This window comes from Giraffa tippelskirchi, chromosome 3, assembly GCF_054371585.1.
Source record: "Giraffa tippelskirchi isolate mGirTip1 chromosome 3, T2T-mGirTip1v1.2.pri, whole genome shotgun sequence".
In the NCBI taxonomy this organism is placed as follows: Eukaryota; Metazoa; Chordata; class Mammalia; order Artiodactyla; family Giraffidae; genus Giraffa; species Giraffa tippelskirchi.
Genome location: NC_137277.1, coordinates 148,485,923 through 148,502,546, shown reverse-complemented (window position 1 = coordinate 148,502,546; position 16,624 = coordinate 148,485,923). Strand labels below are relative to the sequence as shown.

The 16,624-nt window shown below is 35.8% G+C and overlaps 1 protein-coding gene, 1 long non-coding RNA gene and 1 pseudogene across 10 annotated transcripts in view; 2 read left to right on the top strand and 1 right to left on the bottom strand.

Annotated features, from left to right (window-relative positions):
- The window catches only part of CATSPERT (catsper channel auxiliary subunit tau), a 111,262-nt gene that overhangs the window by 83,008 nt on the left and 11,630 nt on the right, over positions 1 to 16,624 (top strand). The window lies entirely within an intron of this gene.
- The window catches only part of LOC145542650 (uncharacterized), a 30,959-nt gene that overhangs the window by 8,875 nt on the left and 5,460 nt on the right, over positions 1 to 16,624 (bottom strand). Inside the window, exon 2 of the long non-coding RNA XR_014080007.1 lies at positions 13,150 to 13,182. This is a non-coding gene — a long non-coding RNA (uncharacterized LOC145542650). The remainder of the gene's footprint in view (positions 1 to 13,149; positions 13,183 to 16,624) is intronic.
- Positions 596 to 1,530, top strand: LOC145542649 (NADH-ubiquinone oxidoreductase chain 1 pseudogene; annotated as a pseudogene).

Sequence of the window (16,624 nt, the reverse complement as noted above, 5' to 3'; positions counted from 1 at the left end):
GAAAACAATAGAATGGGAAAGACTGGAGATCTCTTCAAGAAAATTAGAGATACCAAGGAAAGACTTTAGCATCCTATTAGTAAAGTATTTTCATTAAAGCTATCTATTGGTGAAAATCATTCAAATAAAAAAAGAAAGCATATACTCTATCACTATGAATTTATTACCTTATTATAAGTAAAGTTTACTTATATTATTTATCATGGTTTATTATAAATTTATAAATTATTGTAAAGCAATATAAATAAATATAACATTAATTTTAACAAGTTATACTATTTAATTCTGCCTCTCCCAAATTGTTTTAATAGGCAACTCCCAGTAGCACCAGGAAAGCATAGACCATCTCTGCCCAGCTACCTACATAGTTTCAGTTCAGACCGGAGTAAATCCAGATTAGTTTCTATTATATATTTCTTTCAGTAGGAAAGGACAAGAGAAACAAGCTCTACTTTACAAAAGTGTCTTAAAATCTATTAATGATATAATCTTAATTTAATTATTTTATAAATGTACTACCCAAACCAGGATTTTTTAGGGATCTGCATAAAACTTAAACCTTTATAACTGTGGTTCAACTCTTCTCCCTAACTAAATGTTTATAACTGACATCTTAATACTCATTGGCCCAGTTCTTCTAGCTGTGGCATTTCTCATATTAATTGAGGAAAAGTTTTAGGTCTTATGTAACTTCAAAAAGGACCAAACATTATTGGACCATATGGTGTATTATATCCCATTGCCAATGCAATCAAACTGTTCATTAAAGAACCACTATGACCAGCTATTTAATACATCATTTATCTCCATATTTATTATTGTACCATCTTAACTCTAACCTTAGCCATATAAATCCCTCTACCTATACGTTATCCTCTCATCAACAAAAATCTAGGGGTATTTTTATTAGCTGTGTCAAGCCTAGCCATGTATTCTATTCTGTGAGGTGGATGAGCTTATTATTCAAAATATGCTCTAATTGGATCCCTAGGAGCAGTGGCACAAACAGTTTCATGTGAAGTAACACTAGAAATTATCCTTTTATCAGTCCATTTAGTAAATAGATATTTTACCCTCTCAACTTGCGTCACAACACAAGAACATCTATGATTAATTTTTACATCATGACCTCTAGCCATAATATAATTTATTTCAGTAAATTGTACTTATTCTGCAGAAACTGATTGAATCCCTTTGATCTAATAGAAGGAGAATTAGAACTTTTACCTGCCTTTAACAAAGAATATGCAGCAGGCTCATTCATTATATTTTTCCTATCAGAATATGCCAACATCCATCATAATAAACATTTTCACAACAGTCCTATTTCTAGGAGCATTCCATGATCCCCATACATTAGAACTATATACAGTGAATTTTATTATCAAAACACTACTATTAACACCCACGATTCTCAACACCCAACTCATACATCTACTTTGAAAAAATTTTCTATAACTAACACTAGCCCTGTGTATATGACACGTTTCACTACTGAACATAACATCAAACATCCCTCTACAAACATAAATATGTCTGATAAAAGAGTCACTTTGACAGAGTAAATAACAGAAGTTTAAATTCTCTTATTTCTAGAATTATAGGAATTGAACCTACCCTTAAGAATTCAAAATTCTTCATGCCACCACAATTCACTATATTCTATAGTAAGGTCAACTGAATAAGCCATGGGACCCATACCTTGAAAATGTTGGTTTATATCCTTCCTGTACCAATAAATTCTATTATCTTTATCATTATCTTAATAACCACTATTTCAGGGACCATAATTGTAATAACTAGTTCATACTGATTACTTATTTGAACTGGATTCGAAATAGACTAGCTGTCATCCCTATTCTAATAAAAAACTTTAACCCACGAGCCATAGAAGCATCAACTAAATATTTCTTAACACAGGCCACCAGATCAATATTACTTTTAATAGCCTACCATATTCTGGCCAGTGAACCACTGTAAACATTTTTAATCCAACAGCATCAATAATCATAACAATAGCTCTAGTCATAAATTAGGACTATCCCCATTCCACTTCTGAGTACTTAAAGTCACACAGGTCATTTCACTAACAGCAGGCTTAATTCTATTAATAAAACCAAAACTTGCACCACTATCCGCATTATACCAAATTTCACCATCCATTAACCTAAACTTACTACTAATCATATCCACACTATCAATCATAATTGAAAGATGAAGCAGACTGACTAAAACCCAACTACAAAATATTGTAGCTTATTCATCAATCACTCACATAGGATGAATAACAGCTATCATATAATCCGGCTCTAACAATCCTAAACCCACTAATTTACATTATAATAACACTCACTATATTCACATTACTTATTCACAGCTCAGCCACCACCCATTATCATTAACACACACATGAAACAAAATACCCATCATTACAAGTCTTATCCTCATCATTCTCTTACCAGTAGGAGGCATCCTGCCACTATCAGAATTATTCAAGAAATAACAAAAATAAGCACGTTATGTTACCTACACTATTAGCCACCATAGCACTACTTAACCAGCATTTCTACATACAACTTACATATTCTACATCACTAACCATATTTCCATTGTCAATAACATAAAAGTAAAATGACCATTTGAATATATAAAACAAACAACTTTTCTACCAATAATAGCTGTAATATCTATATTACTTTTACCCCTTACACCAATCCTTTCAGTACTGGAGTAGGAATTTAGGTTAATACAGACCAAGAGCCTTCAAAGCCATAACCAAGTATAATTTCCTTAATTCCTGTACAACAAGAATTGCAAAACTCTATCCTACATCAATTGAATGCAAATCAAACACTTTAGTTCAGCTAAATCCTCATGAGATTAGTGGGATTATGTACCTACAAAATTTTAGTAAACAGCTAAATACTCTTGGGGCTTCCTTGGTAGCTCAGTTAGCAAAGAATCTGCCTGCCAATGTAGAGGACGTGGGTTTGATCCTTGGGTTGGGAAGATCCCCTGGAGTAGGAAATGGCAACCTGTTCCAGTATTCTTCCCTGAAAAATTCTGTGAACAGAGGGACCTGTCAGGTTATATAGTCCATGGGGTTATAAAAGAGTTGGACACAAGTTAGCATCTAAACAACAATAAAATACTCTAGTCAACTGGCTTCTGTCTACTTCTGCCATTAGGGGGGAAAAGGCAGGAAAAGCTCCAGCAGAATTGAAGCTGTGTCTTTGAATTTGAAGTTCAGTAAGTTTAATTCGCCACAGGAATTCACAGAGAGGACTCAACTTCTGTCTTTAGATTTACCATCTAACGCTTACTCAGCCATTTTTGCCTGTGTTCATAAACCACTGATTATTCTCAACCAATCATAAAGAAATCGGCCACCTGTATTTATTATCTGGTGCCTGGGCTGGAACAGTGGGTACTGCCAAAACCTATTAATTAGTGCTGAATTAAGTCAGCCTAGAGCATTACTTGGGGATGATCAGATTTACAATGTAATTTTAACAGCCCATTCATTTGTAATAATTTTCTTCATTATATATGATATACTTCATAAGTATCCCCTGGAGAAGGAAATGGCAACCCACTCCAGTATTCTTGCCTGGAGAATTCCATAGACAGAGGAGCCTGGTGGGCTATACAGTCTATGGAGTTGCAAAGAGTTGGACATGACTAAGCGACTAACACACACACACACACTTCATAGGTATATCATCTATACCTGTGATAATAGGAGGCTTTGGAAACTGGTTAGTTCCACTGATAATTGGATCACCCAATATAGCCTTCCCTCGTATGAACAGCATATGCTTCTGACTACTTCCACCCTCTTTCTTACTCTTATTTGCAGCTGGTACAGGTACAGGCTGAACTGTATACCCACCTCTAGTCGGACACCTTGCTTATGCAGGAGTTTCAATTGATCTTACCTTTTTCTTCTCTTATATTTAGCAGGTGTTTCTACAATTCTAGGTGCTATTAATTTTATTACCACAATTATGAGCATAAAAGCACTCGCTATACCTCAATATCAAACACTATTATTTGTGTGATCTCTCCTAATTATAGTTGTATACTATTGTTATCATTGCCAACACTAGCACTGGAATTATCATACTATAAACAGACCAAAATCTAAAAACAACCTTTTCTGACCCTGTAGAAGGAGGAGACCTCATTCTTTATCAATACCTGTTCTGATTTTTTGGTCACCCTTTAGTTTATATTCTTATCTTACCTGGATTTGGAATAATCTCACATATTGTAACTTATAAAGGAAAAAAGAGCCTTTGAGGCATAGTATATGGGCATATTATGAGCCATGCCATCTCTTAGGGTTCATCATATGAGCCAATCATATGTTTATGGTTGTTGTTGTGTGCTCAGTCGTGTCTGACTCTTTGCATCCCCATGGACTGCAGCACACCAGGCTTCCTTGTCCTTCATCATCTCCCAGAGCTTGCTCAAATTATGTCCAGTGAGTCAGTGATGCCATCCAACCATCTCGTCCTCTGTCCTCCCCTTCTCCTGCTTTCAATGTTTCCTAGCATCAGGGTCTTTTTTAACGAGTCAGCTCTTCGCATCAGGTGGCCAGAGTATTGGAGCTGCAGCTTCAGTATCAGTCCTTCCAATGAATATTCCAAGGGATTCTCAAGAGTCACATGTTTATAGTAGGCATAGACGTTGATACATGTGCATATTTTACATCAGCTACTATAATTATTGTTATTCCTGTAGGAGTACAAGTATTTAGTGAAAGGATGGACTGTAGCCTACCAGGCTCCTCTGTCCATGGGATTTTCCAGGCAAGAATACTGGAGTGGGTTGCCATTTCCTTCTCCAGGATGTCTTCCCGACCCAGGGATTGAACCCGGGTCTCCCACATTGTAGGCAGACACTTTACCATCTGAGCTACCAGGGAAGTCTACAAGTATTTAGCTGACTGGCCACTCTTCACAGGGGTAATATCAAATGATCCCCTGCTATATTATAAGCCTCAGCCTTTACTCTCCTTTTTATAATAGATAATTTAATAGGAATTGCTTTAGCCAACTCATCCCTAGAAATCACTCTTCATGATACATATTAGGTAGTTGCACATTTCCGTTATATCCTATCAATAGAAGTGGTATTTGCCATTATAGGAGGCTTCAGACATTGATTCCCACACACTTAAGTCAGCATGAGCAAAAATTCATTTTGTAAGTATATTTGTAGGCATAAATATAACTGTTTTCCCATAACACTTCCTTGGTCTGTCTGGAATATCACAATGATATTCTTACTACCCTGATACATACACAACATGAAATACTATTTCATCAATAGACTCATTCATTTCACTAACAGCAGTGATACTTACAATTTTTATAATCTGAGAAACATTTGTATAAAAATGAGAGAGCTAACCACTGCAAACTTAGAGTGATTTTCTACCATATCACACATTTGAGGAACCCACTTATATTAGTTTAAAATAACTAAGAAAGGAAGGAATCAAGCCCTCTTTTACTGGTTTCAAGCCGACACCATTATGTCTTTCTCAGTAAATGTGATATTAGTAAAATTTACATAGCTTTGTCAAAGTTGTAGGTGAAATCCTGTGTACCTCTATGGCATATCCTTTCCAATGAGGCTTTCAAGATGCAGTGTCACCTGTTATAGGGGAACTTCTACACTTCTATGATCACATGTTGATAATCATATTTTTAATTAGCTCCTTAGTCCTATGTATTATTTCACTTGTGTTAACAACTATGTTAACACATACAGGCACAATAAATGCACAAGAAGTAGAAAAAGTTTAAACAATCTTAGCAGCTATCATCCTAATTTTAATTCCCTTGCCATCACTATGAATTCTTTATATGATAGATGAAATAAATAATCGTTCTCTGACTATAAAAACTATAGGACAACAATAATATAGAAGTTATGAATACACAGACTGTGAAGACTTTCATATATGATTCATACATCAGATCTAAAACCAGGAGAGCTGCAATTATTAGAAACAGATAACCAAGCAGTACTATCCATAGAGATAACAATCTAAATATTAATTTCCTCCAAAGATGTTTTGCACTCTTGAGCTGTTCCCTCTTTCAGCCTAAAAACAGATGCCACTCCAGGATGCGTAAAACAAGCAACCCTAGATTATGGACAATGCTCTAAAATTTGTGGATCAAATCATAGTTTCATGCCTGTTGTCCTTGAATTAGTTCCACTGAAATACTTTGAGAAATGATTTTCATCAATATTATACATTCATTAAAAAACTAATTAACTTTAACCTTTTAAGTTAAAGACTGGGTGTTAAATCTCCCCTTAACAATATGCCACAACTAGACACGTCAACATGGTTTATTTCTATTTTATCAAAAATTCTAGTCCTAATCGTTATATTCCAACTAAAATTTTAAAAATATACTTCAAACCCAGAAATAAAAATATACTAAAATGCAAAAACAACTCACCCCTTGAGAAGCAAAATGAATGAAAATTTATTTGCCTCTTTCATTAACCCAACAATAATATAACTTCTTATTGTTGTATTAATCATTATATTCTCAAGTATTTTATTCCCCACAGCTAACTGACTAATCAACACTGCATGGTTTCTATTCAACAATGATTAGTCCAACTTACATTGAAACAAATAATAGCTATTCATAACCACAAAGAACAGACCTGAACACTAATATGTATATCGTTAGTACATGTATATATACATATATTAATATGCATATACATATAACACTAATATATGTATATGTATAATATGTATAACACTAATATGTACATCAGTTATCCTTATAGTTAATTATTTATTTATTTTTATTAATTTATTTATTTTAGTTGGAGGCTAATTACTTTACAATATTGTAGTGGTTTTTGCCATACATTGACATGAATCAGCCATGGGTTTACAAGTGTTCCTATCAATAGATATATTAGGACTCATATCACATTCATTTACACACACTATACAACTGTCAATAAGTTTAGATATAGCAGTCCCTCTGTGAGCAGGATATGTGATTACTGATTTCTGCCAAAAAACAAAATTTTATGGCAGAATTTTGGCAGAATTTATGGCAAAACCCAACAATTTCTGCCATTTTTTACTGCAAAGAACACCAGTTCCTCTTTTATTCAACCAATAGTCTTTACTGTATGATTAACACCTAACATTATAGCAGGACATCTATTAATTCATTTAATTGGGGGAACAACTCTAGCACTACCAAATATTAGTAACACCACAGCCTTCATAATATTTAAGTAGAAAAGGAAAGATATACCCATCTGAATGCAAGGTTCCAAAGAATAGCAAGAAGAAATAAGAAAGCCTTCTTAAGTGAACATTGCAAAGAAATAGAGGAAAACAATAGAATGGGAAAGACTAGAGATCTCTTCAAGAAAATCAGAGATACCAAGGGAATATGTCACGCAAAGATGGGCATAATAGGACAGAAATGATATGGACCTAACAGAAGCAGAAGGTATTAAGAAGTGGCAAGAATACACAGAAGAACTGTACGAAAAAGGTCTTAATGACCTGGATAACCACGATGGTGTGATCACTCACCTAGAGCCAGACATCCTGGAATGTGAAGTCAAATGGGCCTTAGGAAGCATCACTACTAACAAAGCTAGTGGAGGTGATGGAATTTCAGCTATTTCAAATCTTAAAAGATGACGCTGTTTAAGTGCTGCACTCGGTATGTCAATGAATTTGGAAAACTCAGCAGTGACCACAGGACTGGAAAAAGTCAGTTTTCATTCCAATCCCAAAGAATGGCAATGCCAAAGAATGTTCAAACTACTGCACAATTGCACTCATTTTACAAGCTAGCAAGGTAATGCTCAAAATCCTTCAAGCTAGGCTTCAACAGTACATGAACTGAGAACTTCCAGATGTACAAGCTGGATTTAGAAAAGGCAGAGGAACCAGAGATCAAATTGCCAACATCCATTGGATCATTGAAAAAGCAAGAGAATTCCAGAAAAACATCTACTTCTGCTTCATCGATTATGTCAAAGTCTTTGACTGTGTGGATTACAACAAACTGTGGAAAATTCTTCGAAAGATGGGAATACCAGACCACCTTACTTGCCTCCTGAGAAACTTGTATACAGGTAAAGAAGTAATGGTTAGAACTGGACATGAAACAACAAACTGGTTCAAAATTGGGAAAGAAGTATGTCAAGGCTGTATATTGTCACCCTGCTTATTTAACTTATATTCAGAGTACATCATGTGAAATGCTGGGCTGGATGAAGCACAAGCTGGAATCAAGATTTCCGGGAGAAATATCAATAACCTCAGATATGCAGGTGACACCATCCTTACGGCAGAAAGTGAAGAGGAACTAAAGAACTTCTTGATGAAAGTGAAAGAGGATAGTGAAAAAGCTGACTTAAAATTCAAACATTCAAAAAACAAAAATCATGGCATCTGGTCCCATCATTTTCTGGCAAATAGATGGGGAAACAACAGTAACAGTGAGAGATTTTATTTTCTTGGGCTCCAAAATCACTGCAGATGGTGACTGCAGCCATGAAATTAAAAGATGCTTGCTCCTTGGAAGAAAAGCTATGACAGACCTAGACAGTGTATTAAGAAGCAGAAATATTACTTTGCTGGCAGGTCTGTATAGTCAATGCTATCATTTTTCCAGTAGTCATGTATGGATGTGACAGTTGGACCATAAAGAAGGCTGAGTGCTGAAGAATTGATGCTTTCACACTGTGGTGTTGCAGAAGACACTTGAGAGTCCCTTGGACTGCAAGGAGATCAAACCAGTCAATCCTAAAGGAAATCAACCCTGAATATTCATTGGAACGACTGATGCTGAAGCTGAAGCCCCAATACTTTGGCCACCTGATGTGAAGAGCCGACTCACTGGAAAAAACCCTGATGCTGGGAAAGATTGAGGGTAGGAGGAGAACAGGGCAACAGAGGATGAGATGTTGGATGGCATCATCAACTCACTGGATATGAGTTTGAGCAAACTCCAGGAGATAGAGAAGGACAGGGAAAGCTGGTGTGCTGCAGCCCATGGGCTCACAAAGAGTCAGACACAACTGAGCAACTGAACAACAACAACAACAGTCCTTGTTTTACTTACTGTCTTTGAATTTGCCATTGCCCTAATTCAAGCTTATGTATTCACCTTTCTAGTAAGTCTTTACTTATATGACAACACACAATGACCCACCAAACCCATATCACATAGTAAGTCCCAGTTCTGACCCCTTATAGGAGCTCTCTCAGTGCTTGTAATAACCACAGGCCTAGTAACTTGATGTCACTTTAATTTAGTAATATTATCATCATTAGACCTATTAACTGATATTTAACAGTACAACGGTTGTCCAAGAAAGCACTTTCTAAGACTACCATAGACCAGTTGTTCAAAAAGGACTTCAGTATGAAATAATCTTATTTTTATTTCAGAAGTCCTCTTTTTTTTACTGGCCTTTTCTGAGCCTTCTATCACTCAGGTCTTGTTCCTACACCTGAATTACGTGGATGTTGACCACCAACAGGTATCCATCCTCTAAATTCACCAGAAGTGTATGTAGCTCCTTATTGCCTCTGTCTTCTTAGCTTCTGGAGAATCCATCATCTGAGCCTAACACAACCTTACAGAAGGAAACCAAAAACATACTCCAAGCTTTTTAAAAAAGACAATAAGCAAAATTAAAATGTCATCAATTCGAGTCAGTAGTGGAGTGGAAATGATAGAGGACAGAAGTAGTGAGCTTGAAAAAATATCTGTAGGATTTGCCAATCTGAACAACAGAATGTAGATAAACTGGAAACAAAAAACAGAATTTCTGGGATCTGTAAAACAATAACAATATGACAATATGAGTTGTCAATATTGTCAATAACAATATTGATACTCATATTATTAGTATCCCAGAAGAAGGGGAGAGGGGAGGAGAAGGAGGAGGAAGAGAAGAAGGAGAAGGAGAAATTATTCAAATAAATAATGGCTGAAAACACCCCAACATTGGTGGAAAACATAAACCTATGGATTAAAGAAGCTGAGCAAAGCCCAAAGAGGGTAAACCCAAAGAAATTCGAGGCATACAATCATTGTACTTCTAAAAATTAAAGAAAAAAATGTCTTGAAAGCAGCCAGAGGGAAACAGTGAAACCTATAGGGACTAGAAACATACCATGGAATATCTATTTGAATGATAGTGATTTTCTCATTTAAAATCATGGAAACCAGAGGATGTGGCACAATATTTTTCAAGTATGAAAAGAAAAGAACTGGCAACTGTAAATTCTATACCCAGCAATATTTCAGGAGTGATGAGGCAAAGAAGATATTCTTAGACAAAGGAAAACTAAGAGCATTTGTTGCTAGCAAACATACCCCTAAATGAATACCTAAAGGAAATTCTTTAAAAGGAAATAAAATGATAACAGAAAAAGGCTTGGAGCTATAGAAAGAAAGAAACAGCAGAATGGACAAATATTATAGCCTACCCTAATTCTCATGTGTTTTTAAATAATATGTAATAATTAAACCAAAGATTATAACACCATCTCCTGACCAAAATAATCTGCAGGTGTGAAATGTAAGTAGAGGAGACACATAAGACAATTATTTTTTAAAAGTTGGGATGATTAAAATGCCTAAATGGAAGTAAAATTTCAATACTTCACTTGAAGAGGTAAAATATCAATACCAGTAGATTATAATAAGTGAATATATTATAATACCTAGCACAACCACTAAGAAAACTGTAAAAAAGAAAAAATCTAAAAACTATAAATCAATGTGGAATCCTAAAAAATATTCAGATAACCCACAATGAGGTAAGAAAAGAGAAAAAGGAATGAGAAATAGAGGAAACAAACAGGAAAAAATAACTAAATGGCAGATTGGAGTCCCAACATGTCAATATAACTGATACAGAAATTTAGTAAATGATAAATGGCCTAAATGCACCATTTAAAAGACATGGTTGGGAGAGAGCAGCCAAGATGGCAGAGTAGAAGGGCCCTAAGCTTACCTCCTCTCATGACTATACCAGTCAAAATAATCTGCAGAATAATCATCATTGAAAAAGATTGAAACCTACCAGAAAATAACCTTCTACAGCTAAAGACATAAAGGCAGAACCACAATGAGACTGGTAGGGGAAGCAGACTCTGGATATAATCAAATCCCATATCCTTAGGTGGGTGATCCACAAACTGGAGATAATTATATTACAAAAGTTCTCCCCAGGAGAGTTCTGAGCCCCATGTTAGGACCTCAAGCCCAGGGTCTGGAACCAAGGAGAGGAGCCCCCAGAGCATTTGGCTTTGAATGCCAGTGGGCTTGATTGCCTGAAGCTCCACAGGATTAGGGAATAGAGACTGCATTCCCTAAAGGGAATGCACCCTAAAGGGTGTGCATAAAATCTCACACACACTAAGAATAAGGGCAAAAGCAGTAATTTGGGAGAAGGCTGGGCCAGACCTACCTGCTAGTCTTAGAGGGTTTCCTGGGGAGGAAGGGGGCGGCTGTGGCCCACCACAGATATAGACACTGGTGGTGGATATATCGGAGAACATTCATTTGCATGAGTTTTCCAGGCTGACATTTTGGTACCATGATCAGGCCTCACCCAACAGACCACAGGCTTCAGTGCTGCGATGTCTCAGGCCAAACAACAAACTGGGTAGGGACACAGCCCTTCCTATCCACAGACAGTCAGCCTAAAGATTTCCTGAACCCAAAGCTGCCACTAGACATGCCCTGAGACATGATTCTGCTCACTAGGGACCAAGATCCAGCTCCACCAGGGAACAGTCACCAGCCCTTCTTGCCAGGAAACCTGTACAAGTCTCTAGACAAGCCTCACCCACCAGGAGGCAGACATTAGAAGCACAAAAACTGCAGTCCTGCAGACATAACATATTCATGAATTGGAAAACTCAACATAGTAAAGATGTCAGTTCTCCCCAGACTGACCTTTAGATTTAATGTAATTTCTATCTAAATACCTGCTCTTTGTAAATATAGACAAAACCATTCTAAAATTTATATAAAAGCACAAGTCCTAGAGTAGCTAAAGTCATCTTTAAAAAGAAGAAAATGGGAGTAATCACTTTACCCATATTAAGGCCTACTAGCTATAGTAATCAAGCTACAGTAGTCAAGAGTAAAGATAGTGTGGTATTAGAAGAGAGACACAAAGATCAATGGAACAGAATAGACATCCCTGAAATAGGCCTACAAAAGTACACCCAACTGATTTTCAACAGTGATGCAAAAGCAATTTAATGGAGGAATGATAGCCTTTTCAAGAAGTGCTGAAGCTATTGGGACATCCATGGGCAATCAAAACCAAACCTTGTCCTAAGTCTCTTACCTAAGATAAAAAACAGTAATAAAATTAAGTGCTGGTGAAATGTGGAGAAATTGCTGATGGGAATTTAAAATTTTATAACCACTCCTGAAAACAGTTTGGCAGTTTCTCAAAAACACTAACCATGCAACCTCCATGTAACCCAACAATTATGCTCTTAGGCATTTATCCTAGAAAAATTAAGTCTTACAGTCACACACACACAAGCACCCTGAACAAAATGTTCATAGAAGCCTTATTCATAGTAGCCAAAAAGTGGAGACAACACAAATGTTGTTTAATTGGTTAATGGCTAAACAAACTGTGCTACCTCTATGCCATGGAATAATACTCAACAATTCAAAGGAACATTGATACATACAACAACCTGGATGAAATTCCAGAGAATTATGCTGAGTGAAAAAAAAGCCAGTCTTCAAATGTTATACACTATATGAATTCATTTATATGACATTCTTGAAATTATAAAAATACAGGACAGGTTAGTGGTTGCCAGGCCTTAAGTAGGAGATGGAGGCAGGAAAGAAATGGCTATGACTATAAAAGGACATTAGGGATCCTTGTGGAAATATTCTACATTTTAACTGTATAATGTTAATATCCTGATCAATATTGACATTATACAGTTTTTCAAGATGTTACTATTGAGGGAACCTGGATGAAAGGTACATGGTCTCTCTGTGTTATTTCTTACAACTGTGTGAATCTACAATTATTTCAAAATAAAGTTTAATGTTTAAAAAAGAAAAAACTTACCTTAAATATTTTTCTTAAGGGTGGTAGTCACATCTGTGTATGAGAGATAAAACTAAATTAAGTTAAACAAGATAAATTCAGTGGGTAACCAGTAAAACATAGGTTACATAAAATCAACAGACTTAGAAAGTTGAAAGAATCTATCACCTAGGGCAACAGGATTGTAAATTGAAAACTGGAGTTCTAGAACAAATTCCTTAAAGTCTAAGCTAATTGCTTCATAAACAAGTCACAAAATCTTCAGAATTTTATGGTAAAATAAACTTTGAAGTTTGAAGTTCAAAGAAGAGTTTTTTATAAACCAAGGTAGACAGTGTGTTAAAGAAATGCTGTATTTTGAGACAAACGTCTGGAATGCAAATTTGAACTGGAAAGGACTAACATCTCTCTCAATTCACAGCTGATTCACGTGACAGTCTTTCAATAGTTCCTTCACATTTTTAGAGTCCTTTCCTAAATTAAGATTTTTAAAATAGAGCATAATAAGTTTCTATCTAAACCCTGACGGTGACAGAATGTGAAATCATTTCCCAAAGGTCAGGATGCAAGAAAGGCAGGGGCAGGGAGGAGGGAATTTAATTTTACCTACCAATGAAAGGCAGTGTTTGGTAATGGTAAGAGAATTAGGAATAGGAAACTAGGATATGGGAAAAAGAGCTTGGATTTTACAGGAAGAAGTACCTAGGTTCAAATCCAAATTCTTCTACTACCATGGTCATATAACTTTGGGCAATTTACATCTGAGTTTCAGTTTTCTCACCTGCAAAATGATTATACTATTATCTATTTCAAGGAATTTAAAGGACTTGGAACATAATAGTTGCTTGCTAAATGGTATGTATTATTTTTTTCACCTGTACAAGTATATGATAGGATAAATATGAGAAGCAGAATTGTTGGATCAAAGTGTATGAGAATATTTACTTTTGATAGATACTGCAAGATTATCCTTTAAACCAGATTTACTTATTTGCATTTGTAACCAAAATGTAGGAAAATATCCATTATCTCACAGCCTGGTCATTTTTGTTTTTGTTAATTTGATGCACAAAAATGATATTCCATTGATATTTTAATTTGCATATTCCTGAGAATTAATGAGTGAACAATTTTCATGTGTTTATTACCCATTTGTATTTCTGTTGTTTATAATCTCTGCTCATATTTACAAATTGGGTTGTGTGTGTGCTTATTTATGTGTGAAAAATGCTTTTTATTTTTGAATAACAACACTTTGCTATCTATGCTGTTTGTTATCTACATTTGTTTTTACTTCTTCACGGTCCTTGTAGAAATTTGAAATGTTTATGTAGTCAAATCTGGCAGCTTTTCCTTTATGGCTATTAGTTTATATCTTGTGTAGAATATCCTTCCCCTCTCCAAGATTATGTCAGCATTTTCCTAGATGTTTTTCTATGTATACTTTCTATATTTAAATATTTAGTCCATCTATATTTGATGTTTTTGGTATGAGGTAAGGATCTATTGATAATTTTGCTGAAATGGATAGATAGTTGTCTCAGTGCTATTTATTAATTGTTCACATAGTTAACAGGTTTTTGTCTGTCAGTAAGCCTTCTTGAGGTTATAATCTCTGCCCCAACTCTAATCGTTGGTATATTTGGCAAACTTGACACTATGCCTCTGTGGCAACAAGGATGACCATGTAATTTGATATAAAAATATTTAGAGGTACTTCCCTAGTGGGATTTTCCCAGCCCAGAGATTGAACCCATATCTTTTGCATCTCCTGCATTGGCAGGTGGATTCCTTACCACTCTGCCACCTGGGAAGCCCAATAGTTAAACACATACTGACTTCCACAGTGGCTGCACGAATTTATATTGGTTTGTTTCCCTCATTTGTTTTCCCCTTTATTGAGATATTATTGACACAACATATATAAGTGTGAGGTGTACAATGTGATAATTTGATACATGTATATATTGCAAAATGTTTACCGCATTAAGTTTAGCACCTCCATCCCCTCATATATTTACCTTTGTGTGTGTGTATGGTGATAACATTTAAAATTTACTCTTTTAACAACTTTCAAATATATAGTACAGTACTGCTAATTATTGTCACCATACCGTACATTAGATCCAAGAACTTATTATTCATCTTACAGCAGAGAGTTTGTACCATTTGACTAGTTAGAGTCCACATGTAAGTGAGAACATATATATCTGTCTTTCTCTACGACTTATTTCACTTAGTATAATGCCCTCCAGGTCCATGCATGTAAACCAAGTTTCTTACTTTTTTTTACCCATTCATTTCTCAATGGACACATAAGTTATTTTCATGTCTTGACTAATGTGAATAAACCTGCAGTGAATGTGGAGTGTAGATATCTCTTCAAGACAGTGTTTTCATTTCCTTCACATATATGCCCAGAAGTGGGATTGATGGATCATATGGTAACTATTTTTAACTACCCCATAGTTAAACCCATGTGTGTGTGTGTGTATGTGCCCAGTCACTGAGTCATGTGTAACTCTTTGCGACCCTATGGACTGTAGCCCACCAGGGTCCTCTGTCCATGGAATTTTCTAGGCATGAAAATTAGCAAGTTGCCATTTCCTACTCCAGGGGATTTCTCAGCCCAGAGATTGAACCCATGTCTCTTGCTTCTCCTGCACTGGCGGGCAGATTCTTTTCCACTGTGCCACCTGGGAAGCCCAATAGTTAAACCCATACTGACTTCCATAGCGGCTGCACCAATTTACATTCCCACCAACAGTGCACAGGGGTTCTTTTTTCTCCACAGTCTCACCAACACTTATTGTCCCCCATTGTTAACATCTTATATTACCATAGTACATTTGCCCAAACTTAAAAAACCAACATCAGTACATTAGTAATAACCCACCTCCAGATTTTATTTGGGTCTCACTATTTTTTCCATTAATGTTCTATTTCTATTCCAGGTTTCAGTACAGAGCACTACATTATATTTAGTTGTCATGTCTTCCCAGACTCCTTGGGTCTACGACAGTTTCTCTGATTTTCCTTGATTTTATTTCTTTATATGACTTCAAAAATCTTGATGAGCTCTGGCCAAGTATCCTGTATAATGTCCCCCAATATGTGTTTGTCTAATCATGATCAGATTCGTTGAGTTTTTGCAGAAAATGATGAAATGTCCTTCTCAGCACATCACATCAGGATTCATGATATGGTAGTGATATTTGCCCTCACTACCTGTTTAGGTCTTGATTACCAGGTTTCTCCACTGTGCAGTTACTGGTTTTTCTCTTTCACTGCTCTGATATTTTGGAAGTAAGTCTCTAAGTCTTGCCTACCCTCAAGGGTGTATATGTGAGGGTGGTGGGTGGTGGGCCAGAATTAAGCTCTACTTCTTGGATGAGGGAGTATCTACATGTCTTTTTTTTTAATTCTTCTGTGAGAAAGATTTGTTTTGTTTTCTCATTTTATATAATTTATTTCCATGAGTATAATCATATATATA